A 14,547-nucleotide genomic window follows, 5' to 3' on the forward strand; every position below is an offset into this window, starting at 1 on the left:
GCTGAAATATGTCGACTTTTTATACGAGCTCGTAAAAGTAAAACATTTCCATGCGGCATATTGAAAGATGATAAAACATTAACGTCCCCCATATACTTTTGAAAGAGAAATGTACCGGTATTTCGAACGTGTTCACTGTAATAACTAGGCGCTAGTTTTACTTGGTAAGTACCAACAGCAAAAAGAACTAATTCCTCGTGTGTTAATATTGGAAAAGCTTGTAAGTCATTGTCATCGGCGCTAATAAATTCAAATGCGGCTCTGTTTCGATTTAATCGATTTTCGTCAATAAAATCTGCCAGGTGATTAGGTGTGTTCAGTCGGTTTCTGGCAGCCTGGATAAAATCACGAGCTAAAGGACTGTCTAGTAAAAGAACATGAAATGCGTTCGTTAACGCCGCAGCGATCCGAAGGTCCGAGAAAAAATGCGGCAAAGCCAGATTGCAATATTCGTGGCGAAAGAGCTTAAAGTCGCGTTTCAGTCTTCCGTTGACTACTTCCACTGGCCATCGGCAAATGGTACACATTCTGGACTTATTAGCTAGGATGGTACTTAATTGAGAAGCTCCATGTGCTCGTGATTCCGGCATTATGCCCACAAAACCGCTTTCTTCTAGCACAGGGATGGAATCACGGAATCCCCTATCTAAGATAAAAATATCTCCGGGCTCTAACATCCAGTTAAGAATCCCCCCTGGACCTAACATGCTGTTCAAAATGACCGAATCAGACTTGTTGGCATGGTAAGGTCCGCAAATGTCTATAATGGTACCATCACATGCTACTAATAAAAATGGTTTGATAAGGTTTCTATGCTTTTGAAGACTATAAGTCTCCTTCTGGAAACTAAAATTCGAGCTCTTTTGGGTAAACATATAAGTGCCATCACAAATTAATATAGCTTCCCCACTATTAGCAAACAAAGCAGTGGGGACTTCTAGATTTTTTTCAATAATCTGTTCTCTCGTTATTTGATCAAAACCTATATGACGAGGAACAAACTCACTGTCTAAACATTCCCTCGCTATTTTCATGAGACGCTCTAGATTTTGCCGGGACATGCCAAAAAACGTAGAAAGCCGCGCATTTGATTCACCAGAGTGCTTAGTGCGAGTTTTCGTGAATTTTTTTACGGACTCACATGAGAGCGCGTATACTAAGATTTGTATGGAACAAAAACAGCTCCACCTAGTGTCAAAAATTGGAACCTGTTTTTGTTCCATACAAACAGTGTTGCCAACAGTTGTAGAAGCTTACCACCAGAGTCAACTTTTAAAACCACCAGAAAACCACTAACAAAAATTTATCCCACACTTAAAATCACCAAATTCACCACTAAAAAAATATTGTTTATATTTTATTGTAACCTAAAACAATTTAATCATCCAAAGATGTAACTCGGCAACGATAGAAAATTAAAACAGACAAAGCATTACATCTGTTTAGCAATTCATCCGACCCGATCCGAATCCTTCACAAATTATAATCGGCGTAGTAGTTTCACAAATTGTTTAGTTACGCATTTGACCAATGAATGAGTACTTAATATAATTATATAGTAGTCGTTCACCTTTTTGTTTTGTAGATTCTATGCTTTTTTGACATTCCGTGAGACTTCAAATCTCCATAGTAACTCCTTAAAGTTGTACCACAAAACTTACATTTCGCTACTTGACCCGCAGTACTTTCAACATTTCGCCACTAAATAGGGGACTTAAACCCACCAGTATTAGTGGAAAATCCACTAAGTTGGCAACACTGCATACAAATCTTAGTATACGCGCTCTCATGTGAGTCCGTAAAAAAATTCACGAAAACTCGCACTAAGCACTCAGTTCTTAATTTGGACAAGAGTATGCCTAACGCGGTTCGTGAATTACGGCAGCTATTGACCAACGACGGACTTTCACTAAAAATCCTTTCAAACTCGTCACGAGTGCGCCCTGTCCAATAATATAGTTCTGCATCGTGATTTTCATTGAGATTTTCAAAATCTATTATATGGCTTCTAGGTGCTTTAAGCCACTCCAACATTTCAAAGACATTCTGGGGACTAAATTCAAAACAACGATTTGGTGCAGTTACTAAAAGATCCCAACTATTTTCGACTAAGTGTTCCTGACAAACACGTGCATGTGGAGGAACGTAGTAGTTGCTGTGTAGTAATAGCTGCAACTTCACACTTTTAGGTATGCGACAACGAGTAGTATTCTGACAGCCGTAGAACAAACAATTTCTCGATCCATTTGGTGCCCGGCAGTAGTTACCAGGTAACTGAAATGTCAAATACTCGTCATCCGACATTTGCATTGACTGGTCTTCTTCTTGGGTCTCGTTACTTACGGATTCATCTATGTCAGAGAGATTCTCTATTGGAGGACGGTCTTCTAAGACAGGAAGTTCTTGCACGGTAGGCTCTTCCACTGGTGCTATTGTGGGATTAGCACGCAGGCTCCCCCGCCGAGCTCTTGTCCAACATTTATGACAGATACGCTCGTCATTATTGAACGTTAGCTGAAATTGTGCAAGTACGGAATCAAAAGGGATAGCAGCAACAGTTTGTAATATACCTGATCAGGCGTCATTCTACTTGTGCATGTAGGGTATTTCAAATATGGTAGAACAGAGCTTATGGATAGAACTCTGATCAGGAATAAAATCGTCATAAATAAAAGACTACTTACTTCTCGTGGGATAATAGCTCGAATAATGTATTGAACAGTATTCGGATGTTCGTTTTGGAGACCACGAGTAATATTATATCTCCTCATTCTCTCTACAGAACGACTGCAGAGTAAACATACTTGTAACCTTGGTCGAAACATGGTTGGATGTATGGTAATATTCAGATGAATAAACCACACTTTAAACGAGAGTGACAAAAGTACAAGTAAAGAGTAATAGATCCTGATAGATATCAAGAAAGTATTTCTCAATAAAATCGCACAGTAACGACGTACAAGGTGACGTGAGACTGCAAAGAATCCATAGAATGTTTTTTTCTCTTGCCGAATTTTATTTCGAGAAAAGAGGTTGTTAGGTTTGTGGCTGCTTAAAATGGCTTGCTAACAATGGCTGGCTAACATTAGAAACGGTTTTTCTCGGGACCTCTGGGACCGATTTCCAAAATATTTGGATTCCGCGTTAAGAGAGAAGCAAAAAACCTATTTTAACCATTCCCACTATTGGGCAAATGGCTCAGGCTTTGTAAAGTGACTATCTATGGAGAACATTTGATCCGATTTTTCTCGGGACCTCTGGGACCGATTTGAAAAATATTTGGATTCCGTGTTAAGAGTGAAGTAAAGAACCTATTTTAACCATTCCCACTATTGGGCAAATGGCTCAGGCTTTGTAAAGTGACTATCTATGGAGAACATTTGATCCGATTTTTCTCGGGACCTCTGGGACCGATTTGAAAAATATTTGGATTCCGTGTTAAGAGTGAAGTAAAGAACCTATTTTAACCATTCCCACTATTGGGCAAATGGCTCAGGCTTTGTAAAGTGACTATCTATGGAGAACATTTGATCCGATTTTTCTCGGGACCTCTGGGACCGATTTGAAAAATATTTGGATTCCGTGTTAAGAGTGAAGTAAAGAACCTATTTTAACCATTCCCACTATTGGGCAAATGGCTCAGGCTTTGTAAAGTGACTATCTATGGAGAACATTTGATCCGATTTTTCTCGGGACCTCTGGGACCGATTTGAAAAATATTTGGATTCCGTGTTAAGAGTGAAGTAAAGAACCTATTTTAACCATTACCACTATTGGGCAAATGGCTCAGGCTTTGTAAAGTGACTATCTATGGAGAACATTTGATCCGATTTTTCTCGGGACCTCTGGGACCGATTTCCAAAATATTTGGATTCCGTGTTAAGAGTGAAGTAAAGAACCTATTTTAACCATTACCACTACTGGGCAAATGGCTCAGGCTTTGTAAAATGACGATCTATGAAGAACATTTGAACCGGTTTTTCTCGGGACCTCTGGGACCGATTTCAAAAATATTTGAATTACGTGTTCAGAGTGCACTATGGAACCCCCTGGAACTACTCCCACTGCTGGGCAAACTCTGAGCCCAGACCCTGGCATTGTCCTTTGTGATTAATGGGTAGGTAGCAACATAATGTATATCAAAGTGTTACTTCGACCTCAATGCGGACTTGCTCAACAAACTTGATCGGCTCATCAACAACTGCATAAGATTCGTCTTCAACCTGCGGAAGTACGATCATGTTTCTGAGTATAGGACGCAATTGAAATGGATGTCCATTCGTCAGAGAAGATCGATGCGTGCCTTGACGACCCTTTACTCTTTACTTAACTCTCCTACTCCCCCCTCGTATCTAATTCCTCATTTTCAATACCGTTGCTCCGGTCATTCCAAAAATCTTCGCTCTTCTCACAATCTTCTTCTTCACTGTCCTTCTCATACCTCTGACACTATCCACTCTTCTTTTCACATTCAAGCTATTCTTCTGTGGAATGCGCTGCCCTTAGAAACCAGGAAGTCACTCAGCAAACAATCTTTCAAGAGTGCTGTGCGGAAGTACTTGCTTAAGAAATCGTTGGCAGAATCATCATCACAATAATTTATTGGTATATTATATGTATATATGTATGTATGTATGTATTTATTGTTATTTGTATTAATATTGTTGTATTTAATTAGTATTTAGTGTTTTATTTTCTAATGCACCTACCATGTTTTTCTCTGCATCACCCTAAGGTTGACTGGAAAGAATGCCTATGGCATTAAGTCCGCCTATGTAATATTTTTGTTGCATAAAGTTTAAATAAATAAATAAATAAATAAATAAAGTGCTTAGAACAGATTATGGGTAACTTAAAGTAACGAACTTAAATATCTATAGCAATGTTTAATTTCAGTTAAATATGTTATTAATGGTTTTGGTGGGTTTCCCGTTGAAAAAGTCAACGCATGAGAGACATACTGCATATGTAAGGAAGTGCGAGCGAAGCGAGCGCGAAATTTTTTTAGTCTAAGGACACAAAACCAATAAAAACCACTGTAAATTATCAAAGCAAAGTCCAAAAGTAAGATATGCACAGAAATGTAGTGCAAATGTACATGAAGCCGCGAGCGAAGCGAGCGCGATTTTTTCCTTAGAGTTTTCATGAAGTAAACATATCATAATAAGCCAAAGTGAACAAAAAGCTATAACGGACGTGCGCGAAAAATGATTTTTCGGAATTGAATGCCTCAACAATTAAACAAAGATAAATTGCGATCAGTGCCGGTTTTAACTTTACCAGCGCCCAGGGCGAGATTTCTACGGTGCCCTCCAACTGCAATTCAAACCCATACGACAAACAGAGACGTATGTAGTTACCGATTGCGCGAGCGAAGCGAGCGCGAATATTTTTTTTTATAGTTAACAAGTCGAAGCAAAAACTACGTAAAATGTAGCCCAATCGTACATAAGTTATTGCTGGTTGGTGAATGCAAAAACACTGGAGTATGTGTTCTGATTGCGAAATTTTTTGTTATATTTTAGAACTCAAAACAAAAATTACTTAAAATTTTGCCCAAACGTACATAACTCTTTGTTGATGATGGCGCCTATGTATTAAAATTTTGGGACTTAAAGTAGTACCGTAAATATGAAAGTTCATATGGAAACTAGAAGTTACTTTCTTATTAATAAAAGAACTTAAAAACGACGCTCCCTTTTTGCTAGGGTAGATTAAAAAATCTTGAAAAATAAAAACAACTGTAAAGTGAAAGTTTTTGAGTTTTGGATCACTAAAAGTCCTAAACATATATAATAAAAAGCGACTGTGAAGTGAAGAAACCGCGAGCGAAAGGAGCGCGATTTTTTTTGAGTATTGGGATATTAAAAGTAGCTATATGCGATAAAAAATTGAAGCGTAAAGTAAGGAAATCGAAATCGCGAGAAATCGCGAGCGAAGCGAGCGCGAAAATTTTTGAGTTTTGGGACATAAAAGTAGTGTTTCTTCGAGTATTTCTCAAATTTAACGCGGAATTAAACACAAATTCGCTTCGGCGCCCCTGAGCCCGCGGCGCCCGGGCCAACCATAGCTACCATAACAAGCTGCACCATAGGTTAAGATGGCCCTGATGCTATCCATTCATTTGGATACAGTTCTTGTAAGTTGCAATCTTTGATGAAATTTAAAACAAAAATAGGAGTAACATTCTGATCAAGGATTGGTAGGGGGCGCCTGCGGCGCCCTTTATATCCGGCGCCCTGAGCCGTCGCAAAAGCGCGAATTTTTTTGGGGACAAAGGATGAACCCGTCAAAATTGATAGAATTTATCTGAAATTTTATTGCCAATCTACTCATCTATTTTTAGTAAAAATATTTTTATTATGTAATTATGGTTTAATTTTGCCGTATGGGTTAATTTTGCCGCCCCCTAAATAGTGCCGCCCAGGGCATTTGCCCCCCCTGCTCGCTCCCCCCACGCTACGCTAATGGTTGATCTTAAATCGTTTTTAATAATTTTTAATTTTGAAAATGATCAACAGATGTAACTGAAACCGGCAGTGTAAGTAATATTCTTAGCGCTATTGCTGTGTTCGGAAATATTGAAATCAAATAATTGGTAAAAAGATATTGTATTTTTTTTATATTACGTGATAGTTCGCTCGATTTGCCGCCCCCTAGGACGTGCCGCCCGCGTGCGGTGCACGCCTTGCACGCCCGCTTACGGCGGGCCTGTTTATCATTATACTGTGCTATATTTCGTTCGTATCCGCCGTGGGTATGGTTTCCATACTAAGGTGCCCAATGACCTTTGAATGATTTAAAATTTTTCACAGTTTAGAGGCCATTATATTTAAGAAGTGTTTGATATGAATTTCACTTTTTATCAAAACTTTAATATCTCTACGCGTTCATGTGAAAAAGGGTAAGTAGTAAGTTTATAATTATTAAAAAAATATTTTATGTCATGTAAGCAAAAATAATATTATTTTAATATTTTATGTAACTTCAAATTTATCATTTTCGTAATTTTTCCTTTATCTGTACTATATAACGTTGCTTCGTGCCGAATTTCAAGATTCTGAGTTCACGGGAAGTACCTTGTAGGTTTTGATTCCCTATATAGCGTGTGACGGAAATTCGTCTAAGGTGTCGGTAAAACTGCTGTATCTTTTGATCGCGTTAACTTAGAAGTTTGATTTTTTCATTGCTTAAAGGGACAATAGACCTAGGTATTTGGTATAAATTTCAATTTGGTACCTTTATTCGTTCGTGAGAAATAAGGTAGTAAGTTTCATTTTATTAAAATATTTTTATTATATTATATAACAAAAAAGAAGTGATTTTCGCAATTTTTCCTATATTTGCATTATATGACAATGCTTCATGCCAAATTTCAAGATTCTGAGTTTACGGGAAGTACCCTGTAGGTTTTGATTCCTTTGCGAGTGTCGAAAATTTGTTGAAAATATCGACATAATCGGTTGTACCTTTTGATTGGCTTGGCTTAGAAGTTTGATATTTTCACAGCTTAAAGGGACAATAGACCCGAGTATTTCATGTGAATTTCAGCTTGATACGTTCACGCGTTCTTAAGATAAAGGGTCTTGACAGACAGACAGACAGACAGACAGACGGACAACAAAGTGATCCTATAAGGGTTCCGTTTTTTCCTTTCGAGGTACGGAACCCTAAAAACGAATAAAAATACATAAAATAGCCGTTTATTCATAAGAACAATATTTATATAATATGTAATAAACAGATTCAGAGAAAACTTCTGGAATGGAAGGAATCGTCGAAGACCTTTTTCAAGCAGGGGGACAATATAGGCTAAATAAAAAAATTACGTTCAGTTATACCTAGGTACACGTTATAGAATTAATCTTCTGTTCTTCTTTTTAAATATATCCACTATTTCATTCGCATCAATTTCTATCCCATAGTGAATGTTCATGAGAGCCAAGCCATTCAGTCTGTTTTCACCCGTTGTGTTCCGCAAGTAGTTTTTAAGCCTTCTTAAACTTGAAAAAGACCTTTCTGGGGTAGCAATATTTGCAACAATATGTAGAATTATTTCTCGTTCTCGACATTGCATTTTTAGAGTTAAATCTTATTAGTAGTTACTTACTCTTATTAAAAGTGAAAATTCTAAATGTATTTAAGTAAAATCAAACACAAAAATAACAAAATAACGTCGTCGTTCACTGTAAATTGCAATCTGCTTAAATACTCTCGCTCGGTCTCGGTAATGAACGCGACATGCGCGCGGTGCGCGTGGGATACGAAACGGCACGACGCGGCATGAAACTACACGAAGATTACCGAATGTGACACGACGACGAGCGGCTCGGCGCGGTGCGCCCGTAGAGAATCCAATCCAAACCACATACTTTTGAGTGTAATTAATTAATATAGTTAAATTTTATCTTAACTTTTCGGGGGGGGTTTGAACCCCCAAAACCCTCCCCCTGGCTACGCCCGTGAAATGCTGTCTTGTGCCTTATATCTCGTCTCCATTTTTCTGAGTTCTTTCGTATTTTACACACGTGTTCGATTCCAGGTTAGGTAGGTACCAATGCGACTTTTCTAAGTTTGTATGTACTTTCTAAGTATATCTTAGACACCAATGACTGTGTTTCGGATGGCGCGTTAAACTGTAGGTCCCGGCTGTCATTGAACATCCTTGGCAGTCGTTACGGGTAGGTAGGCAGAAGCCAGTAAGTCTGACACCAGTCTAACCAAGGGGTATCGGGTTGCCCGGGTAACTGGGTTGAGGAGGTCAGATAGGCAGTCGCTTCTTGTAAAGCAGTGGTACTCAGCTGAATCCGGTTAGACTGGAAGCCGACCCCAACAAAGTTGGAAAAAGGATCGGAAAATGTCACATAACATGTGTGTGACCCATACCTACTCCAGTTCTCACTGGTAAATACGATTTTTGTACAGGGCCTCACGCGATGTTCCGAGTTATTTATTTTGTGGTATTGTTGTGACTGTAGGTGCAAGCTATTTCAATATAAACCTACCGGTAGGATTTAAACTGGTGGGTATTTTCAGTAATAAAAACACGTTTATAATTTAGGAAAAGGTAGTTATTGTCAAAGTTTATCATAAATTACACAATATTAACGGCAATGTTAGTCAATAATCTGTAACATTAATTTACAAATTCGAGATTGACTTATGAGATGTATAATTATATACAATGATAGTGTCTGTAAAAAGCTTTACAACTCTATTTAATATTGTAGCTGAAAAAATTGTGCAATCAGTGTAAAATTACACAAAAAAACTACATTTAAATAAACATCTAGGTATATCAATTCATTCATCGAAAATGTATAAATACATTATTTACATATTGTTGTCATTTTGTATGATGCTTAAGAAAATAAAAACAATACAATAGAATTATGTGTGGGGTGACTACAACTAATTATAGTGTGATTGAATAATAACACATGTAGTTTTATAATCCCAGTTTCTATAGTTTGAATTTGATTGTATATGAAAAATAAATTTAAAAATAGAAAAATACATATTAAAAGTTTAAAAATATCAATCCGATGTCCATTACTTTTTAACTAAATAATATAATTTAAAGTTACAGCTACCTAAAAGCTGCAAAATTCTTATCGTTTTAAAGTAATTTGATATTGTGTTAATATAGTTTATGATATGACAAAGGCAACGCTACTCTGGAAACATAAGTAAAAAAAAACTGTCTTTTTTGGAGTTTATACAAGCTGCTAGTGCGCTTAAAATTTTAAGGTCGTACATTGCTAATGCATGGTATGCGTTGGTAAACAAATGTAGGTATTCTGAAGGTTTCAAGCAATAATTTGTCAAAATAACATTATTTTCATTGGTTATTTTATACAAAAAATGGGTTCGATCAAAGTGATATATCATTCATTTGTATAAATATAAATAAAGAACTTGTTTAAAAATCACTAATATCTATTATCAAAAGAGTTTAATATTAATATACACACAATATAGCAGGCTTTTATTATTAATTGCACTGTATAAATTTGTATAAGTTTAACTATAATATTACAATAATTAACTATCAATAAAATTCTTAAAAATAACAGAAATTTGTGCATCAACATCTACAACTACAAAGTGTAAAATGATTTTTTTGAATTACTTACTAAGATTTTTCGCCTAACGCGGTGTCCTGCGTGAGCGACGAACGCGACGCGACGCGACGCAACACGACGCGACGTAATGCGACGCGATGCTATACGCGACAGATGTCCTACGTGATTTTGGTCATTACTTCTCAAATCATGGAGAAGTTGTGTTACAATTTTGCTTGAAAGTTCATATTTAAAGTACAGACAGCAACAATCTTCCAACTTGTTTGTACTAATAAACGATTTCTTTAATATTTATGTTTTTTTTGTCCCACAACAATCAACGCTTCTGAATAGTTCGCGGTGTCGCGTCTGGTCGCCCTCAAAACAAGTTCGCGTTACGTCGCGTCTCGCCGCAGACTGTCACATAGGCCGCATGTAGGGAATTCCTTTGAGTTGATCGCGTTCGTCGCGTTCGCAGCGTCGCGTCGCGTCGCGTTCGTCGCTCACGCAGGACACCGCGTAACACAATACGAGTAATTTTTAGTTCACCAATACTTTTTATCTATTTTTTAAATTAATGCGTACTCTTTTATTCTTTGAAATAACAGCAAAACAAATTATTCGCTTTTGAAAAAGTTTTGATTATTTTTTTTAATGCTCGAGAATTTAACAAGAGGCCTTTTAGGCTCAACGCTAGGAATAACAGAACTGTACCGAATAAATGAAACATTTAAATAATTTCTTCAACTTACTAATCAATTTATGACTAAAAACTACCAAGAAAATGTAGATTACATTAGCTGTGGCAACACTTTAATTTGCCCGCTAATCTTAAAAGACGGTCAGCATAAAAACTTGCGATAGAGATTGGTTTCGCATTTATTTTTATCAACTATCTATAATTTTTATTATCTAATGTTGTGTAATTAGGCATTTTAACATTGATTCTGTTAGTAAAAATAACCCTGAAGGCGCTAAATATTTAATATTAATAACTTTATTGAGCTAAGTATTACATAAAATATGTATATGCGAACTTATCTACACTCACGCGCTGCTGATGTTTTATTAGAAATTAATTTATTATAAATATATACACTTAGAATATCAGGAATGTAATTTTACGAAGGGCCGTAATTTGTATGTCATTCATACTCTGAAAGTTCTCCATGTAATAGTTTAGAGCGAAAAAGGGGGCGGCACCTTCTCCACTATTTATAACCTATCCTGTGTATTTTTTACATACATATTATTTATCTTTTATAAGATGGATTAACTCATATCTTTCAACATCTAAATAATGCGTTCATTCCGAAACAAATACGGCATGTAAATCACTAGTGAAATGTAAATTATAAAGAAATATCGCTATACGATTACAATAACAATTGGTAGAGGCAAAAGCCTTTAACCCTGCTGGAAAAATAATTAATATACGTTCCTACCTACTTACATGTAATTAATGTAGGCCATTGTGGTCAGATATGACTTACATTGGGTGGCTATGACAAAATAATACTATGAAGGGTGTCTTTTAACTTATTTTATTGCTTTTTACATGTTTACCAAGTACCGGGTATAATTTTTATTATGTTTTTTTAGTGGTATTTTCAATTTTCAATTCCCATTATATTTAAAACTTTCTGAAGTGTCAGGGTCGGTATCTGCATAATAAGCCACCAACTATAGGTCATATCTGATCTCAACCTTATTCTATGTAGACGAAATTATTGTCTTTCTTTATTCACTGAGTAACGTTACTCTACTTACACTTTACATTATGTAAACAGCCCAAAAAGTTAACAACTATTTATTGTCAATTAACGAAGTCCATTTTGAAAGCGAGTGAAGTATATATTGTACATACTAAAGTTATTTTCGAAGAAGTTTTATTGTCCGACATTCCAAATTTCATAGTCTCTAAGAAAAAAGATTACACTAAGTAGTACTATTTATAAAAAGGGCTTACCTACTAGGTATATAATATTTGTTATTGTCAAGCACACGACGAATACTTATTTGTAAATAAACAACTTCAATTCAGTTATTAGTTTTATTGTCGAAATTCCATTTTAATTAGGATTTACTTTGATTACTTATGCGAATTCGAATCTACCTCAAAGAGCTAGAATCAGTTCTTTAAAAGTTATTTTTCGATATTATTCACCTACATAAGATATATTCACTCATTTGTAGCAAACATATGTAGATTCACACTACAAATGTTTCATGAGCTGAATAAGAACAAAATCAAATAAATTATAGATTGAAAATTGTTAGGTATATACTTTTGTTCCTAATAAATCGAGTCATTTTTCAAAGAGAACAATTTGTCATGTGACAATTACATTAGGATAATATTTTTAAATACATATAGTACATTATAGTATATTGTGCAAGTAAAAACTTTTTACTTGTACCTATATTTTATTAACCGACTGCCAAAAAGGGTTGTTTTTTGGAATGTTATGCACAAAAGCTCAGCAGTAATATGCACTCAAGGACCGATTCACACACTGTGTCAGAAACAGACTCTATATAGATATTTTTAGGGATATTTTAAATATGATATGCCACAGAGTTACAATATTTGTCTATTGGCCTTTATAAGCAAAGACGTTTGCATCGAATGTTATCTTACGAATCTCTTATGTTTATCTTGTACATGCAGTACATAGTAGAGATATGTTGTTAAATATGTAATTTTTGTAACTATCATATGAAAGTACATAGGCATGATACTTTGAACGGACTTAAAGAGTTCAAAGGTAAAGGGGTTCTTAAATACAAGGTCTACTAGAAATTGTTAAAATCCTAAATTGTAAAAATGCACTTTCGCGCTCCACATCTGATATGAAATTGATATTATGTACGCAGATTGACATTATTTACCCATTTTCTTTACAAATACCTGTACAAACTGGCGAATTCCATACTCTTTACATTCTAAATTCGTCCAACAATATCACAATCCTAACTTGGATAAATCGACGCGAATATAATAAGATCATTTATTTATTGTCGGTTCAAATGTAATATTAATTTAAAAACTTAAAGTTATCATTGATAAAGTTGAACGAATGCTACATTTTTGAATGTGTATCATTTAACGACTTGTATATATCATGCCAATTTAAAATGTATAAATATATAACTTCTGATTATTCTATATAAAAATAACCAACAGTATAATAAGTTGTATAACTCTAAATACATAGTCAATACATAATTTGTTGAACAATTTAAAAGTGTAAAAATGTAATTTAGTGTATAGTTTTTTGCTTACCCTACGTTATTGTCATTATTGACAGACATAAAATACAGATTAAAAATTTATTAAATTCTTGACCGTTATTTGAAGCTTACTAGTTTGAGATAGGCACCTACGTGTTTTCCGCTTTTATCTCCGTCCTTTTCTACCCCATATCTTGCATCTCTCTCGCACACCGACCAGTTTCACTCCCCACCAGGCAGGAGGCGACGAGTGTTCTCGGCGGCCACAGTTCGTCATTGGCGTCTTGTTTTCCGCCCGAGAAGGTTGTCTAACCAACCGCTGTAGTATTTCGTTGAAAAATAAACTCAGTGCTCTCGCAGAACACAGGTGAGTTTATAATATTTTATACAATTTGTTAACGGTTTTACCGTTCGATATTCGATTTTGCGAAATCAAGTGTTAATATTTTGTACATCTACCCCTTTTTTGTCACGAGTTTCTTCCGTGTACTTTTTTTTCAGTAATTTGTTTTCAGAATGAGTGACTTATAAAGCAAATACAGATGCGGTAAATAATAAAGCTACCACAGCCCGTGCACGTGACTATGGAAAAGAAAGCAAGCCCGAAGTTCCTAAGGCACCTGTGGCCCTAGTTCAATCCTGCAAGGCGTTCAACGGTTTGACAAAAAAGAATGGTGTGAGGTGCGGTCCAACCAGCATCTCCTTAGTTCGGACTGATCACTACCGCACTTGAAGAGGGCTGATGGTGTCAAGAAAGCTTTTCGGCCTTGAAAGACTTGGTACGCTCCCCTCGGACTACCAGTAAGTCTGTTAGCCACCTCCCATGGGGGTCGGCTCATTATCACGGCGTGTGATGGTTTTCGGCCTTGAAAGACTTGGTACGCTCCCCTCGGACTGCCAGTAAGTCTGTTAGCCACCCCCCGTAGGGGTCGGCTCATTATCTCGGCGTGTGATGCTTTTCGGCCTTGAAAGACTTGGTACGCTCCCCTCGGACTGCCAGTAAGTCTGTTAGCCACCCCCCGTAGGGGTCGGCTCATTATCTCGGCGTGTGATGCTTTTCGGCCTTGAAAGACTTGGTACGCTCCGCCTAGGACTGCCAGTAAGTATGTTAGCCACCCCCCACAGGGGTTGGCTCATTTTCACGGACCCGCGCAGGGTACCAATCTTGCATGTTGCGAGACTCAGCATCATTACAAAGTGGGGACCAGTAAGTATACTAGCCACCCCCCACAGGGGTCGTTTCATTATC

General features: G+C 36.6%; 1 protein-coding gene across 1 annotated transcript in view; it reads right to left on the minus strand.

Annotated features, from left to right (window-relative positions):
- Positions 1–11,043: 11,043 nt before the first annotated feature.
- Positions 11,044–14,547, minus strand: part of LOC124641986 (protein Skeletor, isoforms B/C) — a 41,607-nt gene continuing 38,103 nt past the window's right edge. The window contains exon 16 of the mRNA XM_047180274.1: positions 11,044–13,402. The gene's annotated coding sequence lies outside the window, so the exon portion shown is untranslated. The remainder of the gene's footprint in view (positions 13,403–14,547) is intronic.

Source organism: Helicoverpa zea, chromosome 23 (genome assembly GCF_022581195.2).
Source record: "Helicoverpa zea isolate HzStark_Cry1AcR chromosome 23, ilHelZeax1.1, whole genome shotgun sequence".
Taxonomy (NCBI): Eukaryota; Metazoa; Arthropoda; class Insecta; order Lepidoptera; family Noctuidae; genus Helicoverpa; species Helicoverpa zea.